Source organism: Ursus arctos, unplaced genomic scaffold, assembly GCF_023065955.2.
Source record: "Ursus arctos isolate Adak ecotype North America unplaced genomic scaffold, UrsArc2.0 scaffold_26, whole genome shotgun sequence".
Lineage (NCBI taxonomy): Eukaryota > Metazoa > Chordata > Mammalia > Carnivora > Ursidae > Ursus > Ursus arctos.
In genome coordinates, this window is record NW_026622941.1 from 16459671 (window position 1) to 16478898 (window position 19228).

Sequence of the window (19228 nt, forward strand, 5' to 3'; positions counted from 1 at the left end):
AGAAATCACATTACCCAACTAGGAAAGCTGCTGAATCCTATTGACTAAGAAGTCCAAAGCTCTTCGAAGGTCCTAGATTGCACTTGGGTATGTTTAAAGGGGAGATTTTCACTGATAGAGAAAATAGATTCTCTGCTTTGTGCGCAGGGAAATACTGAAAAGTAATAAATATGCTGTTCAGAGCAGAGAGGAAATACTAACTACTTTTAATACACTGTAGTCCATGAATTGGCGCTATCACCCAAGCAAGTATGGGGCAATTTAGGGTAATTTGGTAAAATTGAACTACTCAGTAGCAGAAGAGCCAACGAAGTGTCCCTCTGGCTCCACTTACCTGTCTCCGTCATGCTACCTCTCATGACCCATTCCAAACAGTTAAATTAGACCCTTTGGTAAGAGAGCTTCTCAACTGTTCACTGAGTAATGTCTAGTAAGACATGCTGTTTATCCGCAGAGGGTTGTTGTCTGTAGCATTCAGTGGTAGAATTGAGTTCAGTGTAGGGAATATTTAGACTATGCCCTTCGCTCAGAGGCTGGTGGCATAGAGGTCCACATGCAGAATTTCACAATAGATTTGTGGGTAGTATGGTCTGAAACAAAAGCCTGGATGGACTGATCATGCTTGTGACACATTGTGACATTTCTTAAGCAAAAAGTTAAATACTCTGGGTATAATATATTAAGAAAAAACTACCAGTTTCTTATTCTACAAACACATACAGTGGTAAGAAAAGTAAAATATATGAAGAATCAAAGGCCATTGTTACTTAAATGTGAGGCTGAAGAGAACAGCATTATATAGAGATTGCAGGCGCAACGTGTGATCACGCTCCCCATGCATTTTAAGGGCTGCAAACGAATATCTGATTTCTTCTTTTTTTTTTTTTTCACAAGTCATATAGTAAATAGATGGCACTAACAAAGTCAAATATTAATAACCAAGAACTACAGATCCTCAAATCCCCTTTCCCCTAACCAGCAAAACCCATAGAAATTTACACTGACCAAAGTAAATAGAACATAAAAGTCAAACCACTTAAACGGTTGACATTTAGGGATGGAGCCAGGCACTCACTCGCTTGCTTTCCTCCTTCTGAATCACCAGTGTTATAACATTAACAGAAAATAAGTGATATTATAGACATGGTGTAAAAGTTAGTGTAAGGTCCAATGAGTGCTAGTTTAATTAATAGCTGGTGATTGACATAGTTTTAAATTTCACCTTGGCAAAAGAACACCATTTTACTTTGCACATCATAGCTGTTTTTTCTTTTGTTTTTCTAAATAAGAAAGAAACATTTTCAGAAAATAGCCGTGGCCACATTGATTATGACCAAAATTAATTTTGAACTACACTTATTAGTTGCAATGGGCATGATTGACTCAGAATATAGAATATATAATTTATCAAATTTGCTTTTCTCTGTTTCTCTGATATTCTATCCTTTTGGAATATAAATTTAAAACATATCCTTTTGAGAAGTTACTTCCCTGATCCAGGACTCTTATAAGCTTTACCTTATTAAATTGTTACAGTATATAATTTTTTGGTGAGTGCTGATGATAGAGGATTATGGCCAAGTACACCATGATTATTGCCTTTCAGTGTCTGGCTTTCACCTTGTAATAGACTCTGTGAGAGTCCTTACTTAGAGAGAGAAAGGAAAACTGTGATTTCTTCTCTAGTAGACAACCCTACCACAACCCTGGTTGTGGTAGTGTGAGTACTGAGGAATCCTAGAAAAAAACAAAATGAACAGAGCTAACCAGTCAGAATTGTGTCTATAGAAAAAGAAAAGGCCCTTCATCAATTGAAACTCTTCCAGTAGCAGGTTATCCCAACACTAAATATGACTGGCAAAGTCCTTTGTTTTGGACACAGCTTGTTGTTCTCCCTTGTTCTTTTACTGTGCACCTTCAACGTATTTTTAGTTGCCTTGAGAAAAGTGGACTTTTCACAGGAGCTCTACAGAAAGCATATCACTTAACCATCTGAGACTCACGGAATTCCACATGACCATTGATCTTTCAATGAGAAACGGAACATGGGTAGAAAACCATTTATTGTGGACTCTGGTTATAACTGGTTACAAGTTATAAAAACCCTGACATGCAAAAGAAATCTTAAATGTGGAAAGAATTCATTTTTATATGTGGTTTATTGGAAAGGCTAAAAAATATTTGACTCCATTTGTCATCTTATACAAAACCTTTAGGCAGTGAACATGGTTTTAAAGTTTTCTTTAAACTTTAAACTCTTTAAACTGTGGGGGCGCCTGGGTGGCTCAGTTGGTTAAGCGACTGCCTTCGACTCAGGACCTGATCCCAGGGTCCTGGGTTCAAGCCCCTCATTGGGCTCTTTGCTCAGTCGGGAGCCTGCTTCTCCCTCTCCCTCTGCCACTCCCCCTGCTTGTGCTCTCCAGCTCTCTCTGTCAAATAAATAAAAATAAAATCTTTTTAAAAAAATAAAGTTTTCTGTGTGGTGTTTACTTCAAAATACATAGAGAATTACATAAGGGATATAGTTTGTTGATCTAAGATTATCATTGTTATCTCATCATCATCATTAGTAGGAGAGAAATAGGGAGAAGGGAAGAGAAGCAGCAGGAGGAGGGGAAGGAGGAGGAGAACAAGAAGATAGAACAAGAACAATAAAAATAATTAAAAGCGTATTATGTGCTTAGTAGTCTAGGCGCTTTCATGCATTTCCTTCCTTGTTTTTGTTTTGGTTCTTACAGCAATGCTATAAATACTTGTTGCTATCTTCATTTTTAGAGCAATGAGGAAGCTTGCCAAATTCCATTAATAATAATGTGTATTTGCCTTTCAAGATTACTCAAATTGCTCACATCCTTCCCAGAGTTTATAGAGAGCTTTCATGGAGAGCAGCAACTGATTCGAGTTTAGAGACAAGAATCCTACATGGAACTGAAGAATTTTTCTGAGGAAGGGAATAAGATTCCAGCATGGACACTTCTCAAATCACATTCAGAGACCGTTGAAAGTAAGCTTTTTTTTTTTCTTTATGCCACCGAATACTAAAGCAAATTAAAATCCATAGAGAACAAAACAAAACAAAACAATCCCATAAAATATTTGGAACAACTTTCCTAAGAAGTGGCTTCTTAGGGAAATCTTGCTGAAGTTGAATGCCCTCCTTACTTCCCTACCACACATATTCCTCCGTCACCTACGCTGAGACAATCCTAGAAACATTAGGAGCTTAAAAAGTGGAAACCCTGATGGAAAGGATTATGTATCTCTTTTGTGTTTTCCCTCTTTAATATAACAGTAAAAAACTTGAAGATTATACAGAACATTTGTCTTTCATGAATGTGGGAAATAGAAAAATGACTAGTTTTACCAACAATATATCTCAGTCAAAAAGAAAAGGTTTAAAAGTAAGTAAATATGATCAAATAAAGGTGCCATGTTTATTTGGAAGCATTTCTCCTAGGATCCTTCAATAAATGTTTGACTAAAGTCTGCCCTTGAAAACACACAGACAACTTCCACTAAAGTCACAAATTATGCATACACATTTCTAGGACCAAATTTGGCCCAATGCTTAATTAGTGTCTGGCTGTGATTACATCTGTGGTTTTGAATTTCAAATCTAAATTTTCAGTGTTGCAACAAAACTTGTAAAGCTTCCTTTAATTTCTGTAGGGGAAAACAATATCAAGAGTAGTTTCGTATTTCAGTTAGACTGAGAAAATATTTTTCCTTAATCTGAAAGCAATTCCTCTCAAATGCAAAAAGGAAGAAAAAGTGATTTAAATAAATACTGAAATACTGTGAATAAATAAACGTTGGCCTCTTGAGTTTGACTTCTGAATGCCAAGAGATTTTTAAGTAACGTCATTCTGGGCGATGAGTGTTGCTTTTTCCTCTCTGTTATCTGAGAGATAGAAAGCATTTATCCTTTTCTTTTTTTCTTTCTGTATTTTCTTCCCGTACTTCATTAATCATTCACAAGTGGCTAGCTAGTAAGTACAATTCAACTCTTGCGAGCCACATAAACAAATCTTTCCCTGTGTCCTTACTACCCTTTTCCTATTGTGTGTCTCGCACATCAGTTATAAAACTGGGTTGAAACTGTCTCTCTTTGGGAGGAGTACATTACCATCAAAGAGTATTTATATATATTATTATATATCTCGCCATGGTTTGTCATTTGTTCTTGGACCTTCGGTTGCAAAGTCTTACCTCATATTGAGCTTGAACTTGCTGGAAAGCAAGAAATCCATGCTATAACAACTTCCCTAAGTACTCCTTTTAGGTTTGGGGTTTATGTCCATATTCTCCACAGTTGAACTAAGTCACTATCTATAATATCAAAAGACTTGATTATAATGTATACCTAAAATAGAAAACTTTATGTGAAATGACTGAACTTGTAAAGTCTGGGGCTTTCATATGAATGGCCTCTGAAAATAGAAATTTCAAACTAACATGTCTTTTGCTTGTGTAATGTCCAGTTCATTTTTGAGTGAGAAATAGCTGGGAACGATTTAATTTGATCACGATTAGCTATTCCGTCCTTCTTAATTTTAAATATTGGCTCTTATGACTTGGCAGCCCAAGTGTTTTTACTGATATTTAATGTTTAAAAAGTGTTCTTAAGAATTCTCATCAAGGCTACCTTCATAGTCCAGGACGGTGCTCCTACCATGCCACAGGAGCTGAAAGGAAAGCGAAAAGTTCTTTCAACTTGTTACTAATTTCAAAGTAAGGATATACTCTTTGGCTTAATTGTATCCAATTCTTGCATAATAACTTTTTTCTTGGCAGGTCCTGTATTTCTTAGGAGCTAGAGTTAACCTCCTATACATATGAGTATCTCTGGAGTCTGAGACACTTTGTGTCAATCACTGAGAGTTGGGAAATTGGTTGTTAGGTAAATTTTAGACATTATTAAGACCCAAAGTAATAAGTAAAGTATCCCCAGGGAATTAAAGAAACAGGAAAAAGACTTTGTGTTCAGTTACCTGCTCTGAATAATGCAGTGTCATAAGACTTTTCAAATGTCCTGTGATCCCAGATCATATTATAGAAATTAAAATGTATTATTTGGTTCAAACATTATAATATTTTCAATGAAAACAAAATGTATTTTTCCTGTAATTCAGTATTGAAGTTTATAAACAGCAGGCAAATCTTTCCAATATTCTGTAATTTATGGTGTGGAATTCATGTGACATGATCAAGAGCTATAACTTAACTGAACATATATTATTTCTAAGTTAATGTGACTGAAAATCAGTATGTCTGAATTCTGTTACATCGAAGGACCAGGAAAAAATAATTGCTTCCATTAGAACAGTCCAAAATCTTTTTATAGACCATAATCAGTGATATGATTTACTTTTGAAGTGCCACTCTGGGACAAGGAACATTGATAAAAATTCTATTCTTCATTGCAATGGATGATGCTACTGGCCCATCGTCAATATGCACTACTGTCATCTTATTCGCTGAACTATCCACACTCTCTACAGCTTTCATTCCTAAGCAAAGCACTAGCTTTTGCAAATAAGCAAAGTGGCAGCATGTACCCATGCCTGACCCTCACACACGTGTGTGCACACTTCAAATATCTTGTGTAATTAGTAAGTTCAAGTTTTCAATATCAAGACAAGCAAGAGAACATATTGATCCTCAATGAAATAAGAACAGAAATGTAAAAAATGTTACAGTAGCTAGGTAGAAATTCTTCTATTTGTAGCTAAATCAAATTCAGAAGTTCAATTAGAGCCATTAAGAAATATTAGTAGTGTTATTAAATGATAAAAAGCAGATTTTTTTGGAAAGCAGATTTAGATCCTGAATATCTCATAAGGAATAAACTTCATTGTTTATTACTTGTTTCTTTAAAGATTTTATTTATTTATTTGATAGAGAGAGACAGCCAGCGAGAGAGGGAACACAAGCAGGGGGAGTGGGAGAGGAAGAAGCAGGCTCCCAGCAGAGGAGCCTGATGTGGGGCTCGATCCCAGGACTCTGGGATCACGCCCTGAGTGGAAGGCAGACACTTAGACTGAGCCACCCAGGCGCCCCCAAGGTTTATTCCTTTAAGGTGTAGGTGACTTCCCATGTGTAACTTTCAAAAGTATTTTTGTTATAATTTGAAAAAAATCTTAATATCATTTGGGCTTTTGTGTGTGTGTATTAAGGTAGGACAAATTGAGATCAGTTTCGGTTGAAATGTCCACTTTGCGGAGGTGCTAATTTCTGCTTCAAGGTCTTGAAAATTCATGCAACATCGACACGCATTTAGCAAGTACATATTGTTTGTCATGCACCGTGCTAGGTATTGGGCTCCAAGATTAAAACATATTTTTCCTTGTCTTTTAGGAGCTTATGATATGATCAGGAAATGAATGAGTTGTCACAGCATTACCATATAATGTGAAAAGTAGAATTATAAAATCACAGGTTTCGATGGAAGCATATGGATAGGGTTGAGAATTATGGAAGTTTCCAGTAGGATTTGACAAGAGTTCTTGGTGATCAAAGATGCCAGCATCAGCGGTGACACCACTTGTGTGTATATGGATGAGACCAAAAGGAATGTGTGCTTGAAACTGTCTCTTTGCTTTACAGCCTTCCTCAAGGTTGTACTTCAAGAAAGTCAACCTGTCCCTGACTGTAAAATTTCCTACTGGCTTGTAATTCCCTGGAAATCCATATAAAACAACATTATCTGAAGGTAGAACTGACTGTATCTTTAAAACATTTATCCTTTCCACCCTATTCTGATGTTCTGGTTCATCCTGCATATTGACATCACTAGGCTCTCTTACTGTTATTCCTTATTCAGACGTGTCCAGTCTAATAGATTTGTACAGGAATTAGTGTAGCTTGGTTTGTCTGAATCATTGTAGGTAGTCTCTGAGTAAGTAAATATAGATAGATGATAGAGTTTCATTCATGATAGGAAAAGTGGCTTCTCACAATGGAAAAATCATGCAAATAAAGATTCTGTGTTAGTGTTATCATTTGGGGGAAAGAATAATCCAATTTTTACTTTATAGTTATTTCCTGATTTTTTAAATGCATTAACTACAGGAAAAAGTTCTTGGAATATTGTTAATATATTTAGATAAAGCAAAGTACACCATGAAAATACCTTAATTTGGCTCTCCTTGTTAGTATAAAAGCATAGCATTGCTTTATTAAGCAGCTTTATTAAGATATACTTTACTTGGCAAAAAAAAAATGCCCTTGTTTTAAATGTACAATTCAATAGTGTTTAGTAAATTTATGAAATGATGAAACTAACACTATAATTTTAGACCATTTTCATCACCCCAAAAAGATCTCTCATACCCATTTTCAGCCACATCTTGTTCTCCCTCAACATTACTTTTTATCCTTAAAAAAATTATAATAAAATGTTATGGGTGATCTTCCACTTCCAGACTTTGTTCTAAAATTTCATTTGTAGTCACATATTTGAAACTGGAAAAAAACATACTCATATGTTTACCAGGAACTGTATCATTTAGAGTCCAGTCTAAGCAGCAGTAATAAAATAATCCAAAGTAAAATATCTTAATGAGGGATAGAAGCTTTTATTTCTCTCTTGTGTACCAGGTAAGTAGTCTCAGCTGCTAGAAGAGTTCTGTCATCTTCAACACATAGTTTTCATCTCTGAGTTCAAGGGCAAAGCTCCAGTTTCTTCATCTTACTAGCCAAAGGGGAAGAGGGAGAGACTAGCTAGAAAGTTGCAGGATGATCTCTTATGGGACAAGACCTAAAAATTACACACTTCATTTCCATTAAAAGAATGTGGGAGAAGTGGTCACGGGGTCCACCTAAAGCAGAAGTCTCTGTTTTTAGAGATGGGAAGGCAGAAAATACAGTCATTTCTTCCACAGCACCTTGTATGTTTAACCACAGATTTTAAAATGCACAGACTACTGTTCAAAAATTTATCTTTGTCTCCTCCATGGTATCTTTCTGAGGTACTTAATAAAAATTATTTTAATTAAATTTAAAAGCTAAGGAAAGATGTTTATGTACATGTTATTCATTCAGGGTAGGAATAGAAGCATGCCTCAGTTTTGTTTAACTATGAGTAGTAAAAACTTAGAAGCTTGACAAAGTCAATCCACTGAGAATCCAAAAAAGGAAGTAAAATAAAAGAGAAATCGGCTTCAAAAAAATCTCCACGCCAACTATCGGATAGGACTATCTGCTCAGGAAGGTGGACATTTGAGCAAGTGCTTTTGAGATGATGATGGAAATTAAAAGTATATCCTCACAATTTGCATCATCAGCGTTGTTCCAAATCAGTTATATAATTTGTTATAATCATTGCCTATTCTGGTAAAGATGGTTAGTTCCAAGCACTTTGGAAAAGAAACTAATTTTATTCTAATTTTCAGAAGTAAGTTGAAAATGGAAATAATGTTATGTCATATAACTCAAACTCCTCCTTTTAAAAATCAATCTTTACTAAAAGATAAAGTATGACTGCCTAAAGAGGTATTTACAGTTCTTTCACTCAACTAGTATTCACTAAACATTTATTAAGGGACAGATAAGACTCTCAATTCTAGGATTGCAGGATTGAATAAAGCAGACAAAGTCCCTATTCTTGAGGTATACATATTTAAAAGGGAGTAGGCAGAAAATAACCAAAAAATAATTCACAGGGGAGTAATAAAAATAAATCAACTTGATTATTTATTATTTAGAGGTATGCAGAGAATTAAGGTACAGTGGTATGATGGTTGCCTTCTTCAAGTTATCAAAGAATTTTGAGGAGATGACATTTTAATCTAAGATTTAGTTATGGGAAATTCAGGTAGAAGAGCTAATGCAGAGGTTCTGAGGCCAAAACAAGTACGATATACTCAAGGAAGAGAAAGGTCCGTGTGGGTGAAGTAGAGTTTTAGGAGAAAGAACAGAATTAGATGATATAAGGAAGTCCAGGTCTGATAGGGCTTTGTAATACAAGGAAATTGTTTTAGCAAGACAGTGAGATGATCTAGTTTTTGTAAGATCATTTTGCTTTCTGTGGTGAATAATTCAAGGTTGGGGTAGTGAAGGGAATCAGGGATAACAGTTCTGGATGAGAAATAATATTGACTTGGGGAAATGTAGTAGTTGGAGAACGAAAAAATATGATCAGGTATGGAAAATATTTTGGAGAGTGAAGTGAACAAATTTGAAAATGGGTTTGAGGGGAACCTGGGTGGCTCAATTGGTTAAGCGTCTGTCTTCAGCTCCCATCATGATCCCGGAGTCCTGGGATCAAGCCTCACGTCGGGGCTACCTCTCTCTCCCTCATCTCCTCCCCCGCTCATTCTCTCTCTCTCAAATAAAAAAAAAATAAAAATAAAAATAAAAAAACTCTTAAAAAAAAAAGAAAAGAAAATGGGTTTGAGAAATTGGACAGGAGTTAAGGGAAAAAAATAATCAAGAATAAGTTTTTAAAGTTTTTAGTTAGGGGCTCCTGCGTGGCTCAGCCGTTAAACGTCTGCCTTTGGCTCAGGGCATGATCCCAGGGTCCTGGAATGGAGCCCCACATCAGGCCACCTGCCTGGCAGGAATTCTGCTTCTCCCTCTCCCACTCCCCTTGCTTGTGTTCCCTCTCTGGCTGTCTCACTCTCTGTCAAATAAATAAATAAAATCTTAAAAAAAATAAAATAAAGTTTTTAGTTAGATCATTATAAAACTGAAAATTTGTTTTTGTTTGTTTTTATAGTCTTTAGTATAGGAAGAATAAGATTTCAGATCAAGGATTAAGAGTTAGTACGAGCCAAGTAAAATTTGAGATTTATTTTAGATATCTACCCAACGGTACTAGAACAGGGCTTGGTGTTTGAGTCTGGAGTTAGGAGGAGCAATCAGTCTGACAGTACAGGTTTAGAAGCCATTGGTATGCAGATGTCATCAAAGCCATGGGAACTGATAGGTCCTTTGGGAGTGTGTGTAGACAGAGAAAACAAAAAGGGTCCAATTCAGATAAAACTTTAGGGGTTCCAACATTTATCTGTCAACTAGAGAAAAAGGATTCTATAAAAAAGACTCCATCAAAGGTTCCAACGCAAGTAGGAGGAATTTTAGTATCTCAAAGGTTACTAGATTCTGTCCAAAAATCACTGAGTAGAGGTATTAGCAAAACATAGATAATAATTCTTGAGCAATTAATCAGCTTGATGATGATACTTCTATCCTTTTAGTGTTTTGCTGTCTCTTATTCTTAGGTTGCCAATTACATGATAGTAAGTCGGTCAGCCATGAAACAATGAAATGTTTCATTTTACAAACAATGAAATGTTCATTCTCATGGCATACTGTGACAAAGTACAATTTGCTGTTAGGTGAACCCACTTTTAATGTTCTCAATTGCTATTTCGTGAAATTTTTTTGCTCAGAATCTCTTTCTCTCAAAGGGAGAATAATGATTATGTGATAAGATTTTCAAAATATTGAGCACTGAAATCTCCTTTAAAAGTCACATTTAAGCTTCATCACAATCATGGGGAAATTTCTTGGTAGAAAGGCATAATTTCATTACTGGGCATTTAGACAATACTTCGTTCTAGGACCACGTGTAGCAAACATGCAGTGAAGAGTCTTTTTCAAATACCACTAGCACATATCATGTTTTGTAGCCACAATTATTGTAGCTATAAATGATGCTTTAATAATAAGTATAATGTGTGTACTATAACAATAAATGTATACATAGAGTAATTTAAATTGTCCATTATTTATATGATTATGTAATCTTAAAAAACAAATTTCTTGTCTTCTATCTTCACTTTGTGTTAGTCTTTTTTTTTTTTTTAAGATTTTATTTATTTATTTGACACACAGAGAGAGAGGCAGAGAGAGGGAACACAAGCAGGGGGAGTGGGAGAGGAAGAATCAGGCTCCCAGCAAGTAACCCAATGCAGGGCTCAATCCCAGGACTCCCGGATCATGCCCCGAGCCGAAGGCAGATGCCCAACAACTGAGCCACCCAGACACCCCTACTTTGTGTTAGTTTTAGCATTACTCATAAATATTTTTATTTTTTTTTCTTCCTGAGACACATGGTAGAAAAATGATCCCCCACCTCTGAAGTCAGGAGTGACAAGCTATCTGCTTTGACCAATGAAATCTGAGTATAACTTGAGTCCCTTCAAGCAGAATCCATAAGCAGCAGAGTGTGATTTGTCAACTAGCCCTTCTCTGCTACACTGGAAAAGGATGAATATAATACTCAACAATGTAAAACTAAAAGCTTTTCCTCTGTGATCAATATCAGGCCAGGATGTCCATTCTACTTCTATTAAACATAGTAGCATAAGTTTTAGCCAGAGCAATTCATCAAGAAAAAGAAATAAACGGCAGCTGAATCAGAGAGAAAGAAATACAATTTTCCCTCCCTGTTTGCAGATGTCATCATCTTATACGTAGAAAGTGCTAAAGACTCCATAAAAACTAACAAAAACTATTAGACCAAATAAATGAATTCAGTAAATTGCAGGATACAAAATCAACATACAAATGTCAGTAGTGTTTCTATTACTAACAATGAACTAACTGAAAGAAAAATTAGGAAAACAATCCCATTTATAATAGCACCAAAAAATTACTTAGAAATAAACTTTATGAAGGAGATGAAAGACATAAAAGCTACAAAACATTAATGAAATAAATTTAAAAATAAATGAACGATTGGAAAGATATCCCATGTTCATAGACTGAAAGACTTAATATTGCTAAAATGTTCATACTACCCAAAGCGTTCAATGAAACCTCTGTCAAAAAGAGGTGTTATATATATGTATATGTGTGTGTGTGTGTATATATATATATGTACTCAGCCATTAAAAGAATGAAATCTTGCCATTTGCAACAATAAATGGCAGATGAATGGCAACATGAATGGAGCCAGAGAGTATAATGCTAAGGGAAATAAGTCACTCAGAGAAAGACAAATATCATATGATTTCATTCACGTGTGGCATTTAAGAAACAAAATAGATGAATGAAGAAAAAAAGGAAAAGAGACAAACCAAGAAACAAACTCTTAACTATAGAGAACAAATTGATGGTTACCAGAGGGGAGGTGGGCCGGGGGATGGGTGAAATAGGTGAGGGAATTAAAAGTACACTTATCATGATGAGCACGAAATAATGTATAAAATTGTTGAATGGGGCGCACTGGGTGGCACAGCGGTTAAGCGTCTGCCTTCGGCTCAGGGCGCGATCCCGGCGTTCTGGGATCGAGCCCCACATCAGGCTCCTCCGCTATGAGCCTGCTTCTTCCTCTCCCACTCCCCCTGCTTGTGTTCCCTCTCTCGCTGGCTGTCTCTATCTCTGTCAAATAAATAAATAAAATATTAAAAAAAAAATTGTTGAATCACTATGTTGTACACCTAAAATGAATATAATACTATGTGTTTGCTATACTGGAATTAAAATTAAAAAGTTAAAAAAATACAACCAACAATTAAACGTAATGCAAACATTACCAGAATACAGTATAATATAAAGTCTTAAAAATATTTTTAGACTTGCAAAGAGAGAAAATGGGAAATATGAACTTTTTTTTTCATTTTTGGCTGAGAAAAAACTATAAAACATGCGTATCCCCATACATTGGGAAGAGAATAAAAGATGTGTTTTAAAAAAGAAAAAAATCTCAATGGCATTTTTTTACAGAAGTAGAAAAAACAAATTCATTTGGAACCACGGAAGACTGCAAACAGTCAAACTCTTGCACACTGTTGGTGAAAATGCAAAATGGTCCAGCATCTATGGAAAATGGTATGGAGGTTCCTCAAAAAAGTAAAAACAGAATTCATCATATAATCCAGCAATCCCACTTCTGGATATTTATTTAAGAGAAGTGAAATCAGGATCTCAAAGAGATATTAGTACTGAGATCGCCACTATAGCTGAAGATAATTCACTGCAAGTTCCCTTTATGAGGCTAAATATTCTGGTTTATGGTTTATAACCTCTTTCTTAGACCTTAGAAAATATAGTATTTTACTTCGCACACTTGTCCCCCCTGTCCCCGCCTGAGGACATCTAGCTCCTATGGGTAGTCCCCCTGGACAGCGTCAAAGACAAGTATTTCAGGCCAAATATTTTTCTTTTGCCTGACCACATCTGGTCCTAGGGAAACATTCAGACAGCTTCTGCCTTAATACTTTGGGAAAGCACAGGTTAATCCCACTGCTGTCAGAGGAGCTGAACAGCCAGTTTCTCATGCTTCAGATTTCTTGAGTATGAGCCCGACACTGCCCACTGTGTCTACCAAACGGCAGGGGATGCGTTAAGATAAGTAGTCTCCTTAAAGTTTCAATTCAACTGTAGAGTGAGAAGCACCACCGTCCCTCTTGTACAGACAGCATCCTCCAAAGAAATCCCTATCTAATCAAAACGCTGCCAATTTTATTCCCTCATTGTGAGTGAGGAAGCTGAGTTAGACATCCACTTCTCTAAACCTCCTTTTGCACGATTGTCTCTCACCTTACTCTGGGATGTTGACATCAATCATTCTGTGGCCCCGGTAGGATATCAGGCTAAAATAAACTGATTTTAACGTATGATAACACATACTTCATTCTTCACTTTTTGTTATCCTTTTTTTTTCTTCGTTCAGATGACTACTTTGATCAGATTCTTTTTGAATCCCTAAAAGATTTCATGAACTTTACATTCAAAAAAAAAAATGTTGGTGTTTTTTTTTTTAATTGATTTGTGCATCATTGCAAGATAAATTGAAAATAATTTTAAATTTCACTTTATTCTTTTGGCCTGCAGGCCTCAAAACAATGTGGAATTAACCAGGGTTTTATTATGCCTAATCTTGCGGATAAATGGCCTAATCAGCTTTCCTTTTAAATGCAAATCAAATAATCACAGATTAAGAATTTTACAGCCAGAAAAGATCATAGTGAGACTCTACACTAACCAATTCACTTTATCTTTGACTTAAGGGAAAAGACCTAGAATTTTTAAATTACTTGCTCAACATTATAAAACTGATTAATATTAGAATCAAAATTTACTTAACAAAACTTTTTCCATTATATCATGGTGTTCAGTATTTGTACAGAACTACAAGTGATTCTCAGTAACCATTAAAAAGTGTTAACTATTTTAATTTAATGACAGCTTTCTTATGAGGACCATTTAAAAGTAAATAATATTCAAGTACATTGAGAATATCAGTAATTAGACTCACTGCAAAACAATTGTAACCTCAGTTTTATGGGGTAGGTTTCCTTTTCCTTAATTAATGCCCTTCATATTTTTGGCCAGGTACCACATTTATTTGGCAGGATAAAATTCCTCTCACTTCCCCAAGTTATGTTTCTTTTCCCCTAGTTTAGTAAATAGATTAGTGTTATTAGAGTTGGTGAATTTTGAAAGGTAGACACCTTTCATGATGGGAATTTCCATCATGATTCTCCTGGCCTCTCTGACTCTTAGACCTAGACATTCACTCCAGGGCAAGAGAGGAGAAATGAGAAAACGCAGGATCAGGTCTGCCACTGTGTTTCCATTAACCTGAGTGGTCCCTTCACAACCTCGGAAGTGCAGAGAGTGAATGATGGCCCAAGTGGGGCAGGACAGATCGATTCCGTAATTTTTACTCACTGTTTCTCCGCAGCCCTAACTGGCTATTGATTGGATGAGCTGGAGATGGGTAGTGCCTCTGGGACCTTAGAACGACTGAGAGAAAATTCCCTCCCTCCACGCCGCAACACCTCCAGGCTCTTATAGTCATTCACTTTCCAGAGGAGAGTAAAACAAAACTTAACAATGAAGTCATCTGAAGAGAAATAAATTTCATTCTCCAAATGGAACATGAACTCACTTTAGTGCTTATTCAGCTTTCAGATTCCAATTACATATTTACACCAAAGAAAATAAACATTTTATAGAGGTTCATAAAATTGCAAAGTGGGTAAGGGTTTTTAAGATCATTTCATCTAAAACCTGAAGCCGACAGTTAATAATACATTTGCCCCAATGCTTGGAGTAATTTGAGGTAAACTTGGTTTTCTAATTCCCAGCCTAGCAACCTCTATTCTTAGAAAAGTTTTCTCTCTCCTAACAGAGCCACAGAGAGACAAACTCAGTTCTGGCTTTGGATCTTGTTATGCCACCTTATGTCACCTGAAACTAATGTAGCCACCTATTGCCAGTGTGAAGATATCTCCAACTTCAAGGATGCCAGACAAGATAAATGAGAAGAACCTAGTATTATTAACATTGCTGGACCAATGTACCAACTCTTAAGCTTGCCCTACCTATGGAACCTCTGCTTTCCACGATGAGAAATGTCCATAAGGTTTAAGACATTTTAAGTCAAGATTACTTCTCTTTTCAGCTTAAATAGTACTGATTTTAAAAATTCTTCTTCTCAAGCTTATTCTTTCCTCTTTTCCTCCAATGGAAGAGCCATCCATATAGACCCCTGTAAGGCATGGAGGGCATCGTGTGGTTCAGCTGGTGGGGAAAAAAAAGACTTTGCTGTACCTGTTTGAGAAACGTAAATTAGGTATGAACTTAGCACGGTCAGTTAATATCTGCTGCTGGGAGCGATAAAGGGTATCTCCGATGATGCCGACAGGAATTCTTCAGGGATGAGATTCTTTAGAGATGGGAAGACTAGAGAGATTTGTTTAGTGGCATTACAAGTTTGCAACAGAGAATAATATGAAGGTCACTAGAGTTTCAATAAGTTTTTCTAGGTCTGTGGTTCTCAACTACAGGGGATTTTGCCCCCTGGGAGTTTGCCCTACCAGAAGAGAGGTGCTGTTGGTACCTAGTGGTAGAGAACAGGGGTCCTGTTAAATATCCTACAATGCAGAGGACTGCCCCCATGCAACAAATTATACTGTCAAAATGTTAATAAGTCTTAGATTGAGAAATCCTGTTCTAGGATCACCTGTGTTCATATGGATTTCAAAATCCTATCATTTTCAAAGGGTGTCTTGTATTCCATCCAACAGATTATTAGTTCAGACAGAATGGCTTGGGCAAAGGAATTTTTGGGGTTTGGGTTTTTGGCAGGATCTTGTAATGTTTGATTTTACTACAGCATAATGTAGATCATAAGACGGTCAGAAAAACCTATAAGAGAGGTCATGCAAGAGTCATGAAGGATTGAAGGTCATGGTTAGAACTCAGAGATGCTTCTTGGAAATTTAATTTATTAACATTGCATTTGTTCTCTGTTTTTTATGATAAATGGGAACATTACCTTCCTTGCTTCTCTTGCAAGTTTATGGGTCATACTATTCTTTCTGCCCAAATGTCTGTGAGGGCATAGGGTGTAGCATTTAATTTCTGGCTGGAGACTTCCAGCTCTCCTTTTACCCAGATGCCCTGACAAGTGACATTCTAAATAGTGGAGTTTCTATTCCCATAATGGAAGCGACTTGAGCATCTTTATTTCAAGGTACCGAGACGTTGAATTTTGTGTTATTTCAACTTAGCCTAGGTGTATTATGAGAAATACAGTTAGTAAAACTTTAAAATGGGCTATTTTGAGTTGAAAATGCAACCCAGTGAAATTAACTATGAAGCTGGAAAGTTAATTTAAATTGAAACCTTAACAATTTCATTAACAAGAATAAGAAAACTGTCTATTTTATCCCCATTGAACATCAAGTAATTTGTCTGCTTTCATTTCCTAGATAGTTATTGATCACGAACTGTACAATTGATAAAATGCTAGGTACTAGCAACAGAGATTTTTGTCTGCTTTATTTACTCTGATCAACTAAGCATCTACTACATTGGTCAGTATATAATAGGCTTCAATGAATATTTGCTGAATAAATAAGTGAATACAAGTTTTAACAAGCTAAATTCAGGGAACTGTGAGCTTTTGGGGCTGAGAGGATCCTTTTAGCCTCGTCAGTATTATCTCCGTCATCTGGATGGCCAAAGAGAGTGTGTGCTTTTGCAGTAGAGCAGTGTTCGTAAATCAAGACATCTCTCTTTGAGAGAGTGAGAGAAGCCCCAAGAGAGTCACTTCTCAAACTGGGGGTGCCCCTCCATTAATTTGGGGATGTTCACCCTCTCCCATCTGAAGGTTTATGAACTGATGGATGAATGAATACCTAATCTTGCTGGAGCTGGAGAAAGATATAGGAGTGAGATGCCAGATTTGAGAGAGGGGATGCCAATTCTGCAGCCCACCTTTGGAGCTACAATGGCAAGCAGGTACTTCAACAGGTAGCTGTCCTCTCCATGCTAACCACCCCCAAAATGTCATTTACTAAATTTGGAAAAAGCTAATCTCAATAGCGATGCATGTTTGCATATGTGTGTATGGATGTGCACGCACCTAGGGGTGTTGATTAAAACCCATCTGATATGTCTTGACAGGGAATTAGGTGGATGCACCCTACCTCACTTAAGCCTCTCTTAAGTACTATCTAATGGGCCTTATGTGGATACGTGCCCATAAATGGCAGCTATAATTAGTCAAGTTTACAAAGAGAAGCAATGATGTGGTAGAGAGAGAAGGGGAAGTTTTTTTTTTTTAAAAAGCATTTGATTGAATATTAAAGTAAATTTTAAAACAGATATATCTGGGTCTTAAGAACTGGAAATTTGCTCTTCTAACAATTGAAATTATTGGCAAGTTCCAGAAATGAACAGAGTTTTAGAGGGTGCTCGTAACCAAATGAGAAAGGGAAAGGTGTTGAGTTGGTGTCGGTTATTGGAAAAATAAAAAGGTATTATGTCTCACTCCAGTAAGTTGAGAATCCTAAATAAATCCCTCTTAAAGAAAAAGATAGTCCTTGCCAATGAGATGCTTACATCTAGTAGGGTGAAAAAGACAAAAATGTCAGCATGACATGAGAGCAGGGCTGTGGGGATGCACTAGCAGCAGGGGAGCTCAGAGTATTTACACTTAGACTGGGGAGATACAGGAAGATTTCCCGAGAAGACAGCATGGTAAGAGCTCGAGTTTTAAGGATGAGTAAGAGTTAGCCAGGCAAAGAACGTGGGGAAGTACATTCAGGGCAGTTAAACAGCATGACTTAAAGCGTAGAGCTGCGAAACAGCATGTCGTATGAGGAACACAGCAAGCCATTTGATTCCAAGTGCATAAAGTGAGAGGCAGGACATGGCAGGAGAGAAGGTGAGAGAGTTAGATAGGTCATGAGAGCTATACAGTGTAGAATAGTAAAATGTGAGGATTTTATAGTGTGAGGATTTTATAGGCAACAAGATTCCACTGAAAGGTTCTAAAGCAGGCAAGTCACATGATCCGATCATATCTGAGCCAGAACATTAATGGTAATTTCTTGGAGAATGGATTAGAAAGCAAAGGCAGCAGGCAGGCACTCATTATTATGGCCATTATTACGCAAGGAGAAACTAAACCAAAGGAATGACAGCATGGCTTGAGGAAAGATTATAGATCTATAAACAATTTAGTAGATAAACGTATTAGGAGATTTTCTGGAAGTTCAGGTAAGGAAAAGGAAGAATTTGATATTGTATTCCAAATACAGTATTGTTTTTTACATTGTATTTGGACAATTGTTCTATCAGAGATAGGTTATACAGAGACAGGGACAATTTAATAGGGAAAGAAAAGCTCATGCCAGGTTTGAGATAGTTTTGAAGATATCCAGCAGGCAGTCGGGTCTATAACTCTGAACTACAGATATTGGCACTAGAAATACACAAATGGGAGTCATAAATATTGGTTGGTAATGAAAACTATGAAAGTGGAGAAAAGTCTTCAGGGAGTGCATGTGGAGTGAGAATGACCACAAGTCAATGTTGAGAGATGTTTAAGAGGAGACCCACAGACTATTGAGAAAGCAAGTCAAAAAGAGAGAAAATGGTTTCCTAAATACAAATAAAAGAATGGTGATATTGTTACTGTTATAATGGATCAAGAAAGATTTTTTTTAAAATGTCTGCTGGCTTTATAATTAGAAAGTCATTGGTTACTCTGACAAACAGCTTCCGTGGACTGATAGAGACAGTGTATTTGAAGAAACATGCTGGTAAAGGGAAAAGAGGAATGAGATGATAATAAGGGGATTTAAGTTTCAAGTAAGTTTCTTTGTAATTACTTTTGAAAGCTCAAGAGAAAGCCAAGAAAAATCCTGGAGGACATTTATGAGATAAAGAACAGGTGTCTGGCTCATGTTCAGTTGTGAAGAGGAGAAGTATACAATCATCTCAGAAGGTGAGGGTAGATATTGGAAAAGCTAATAATTCA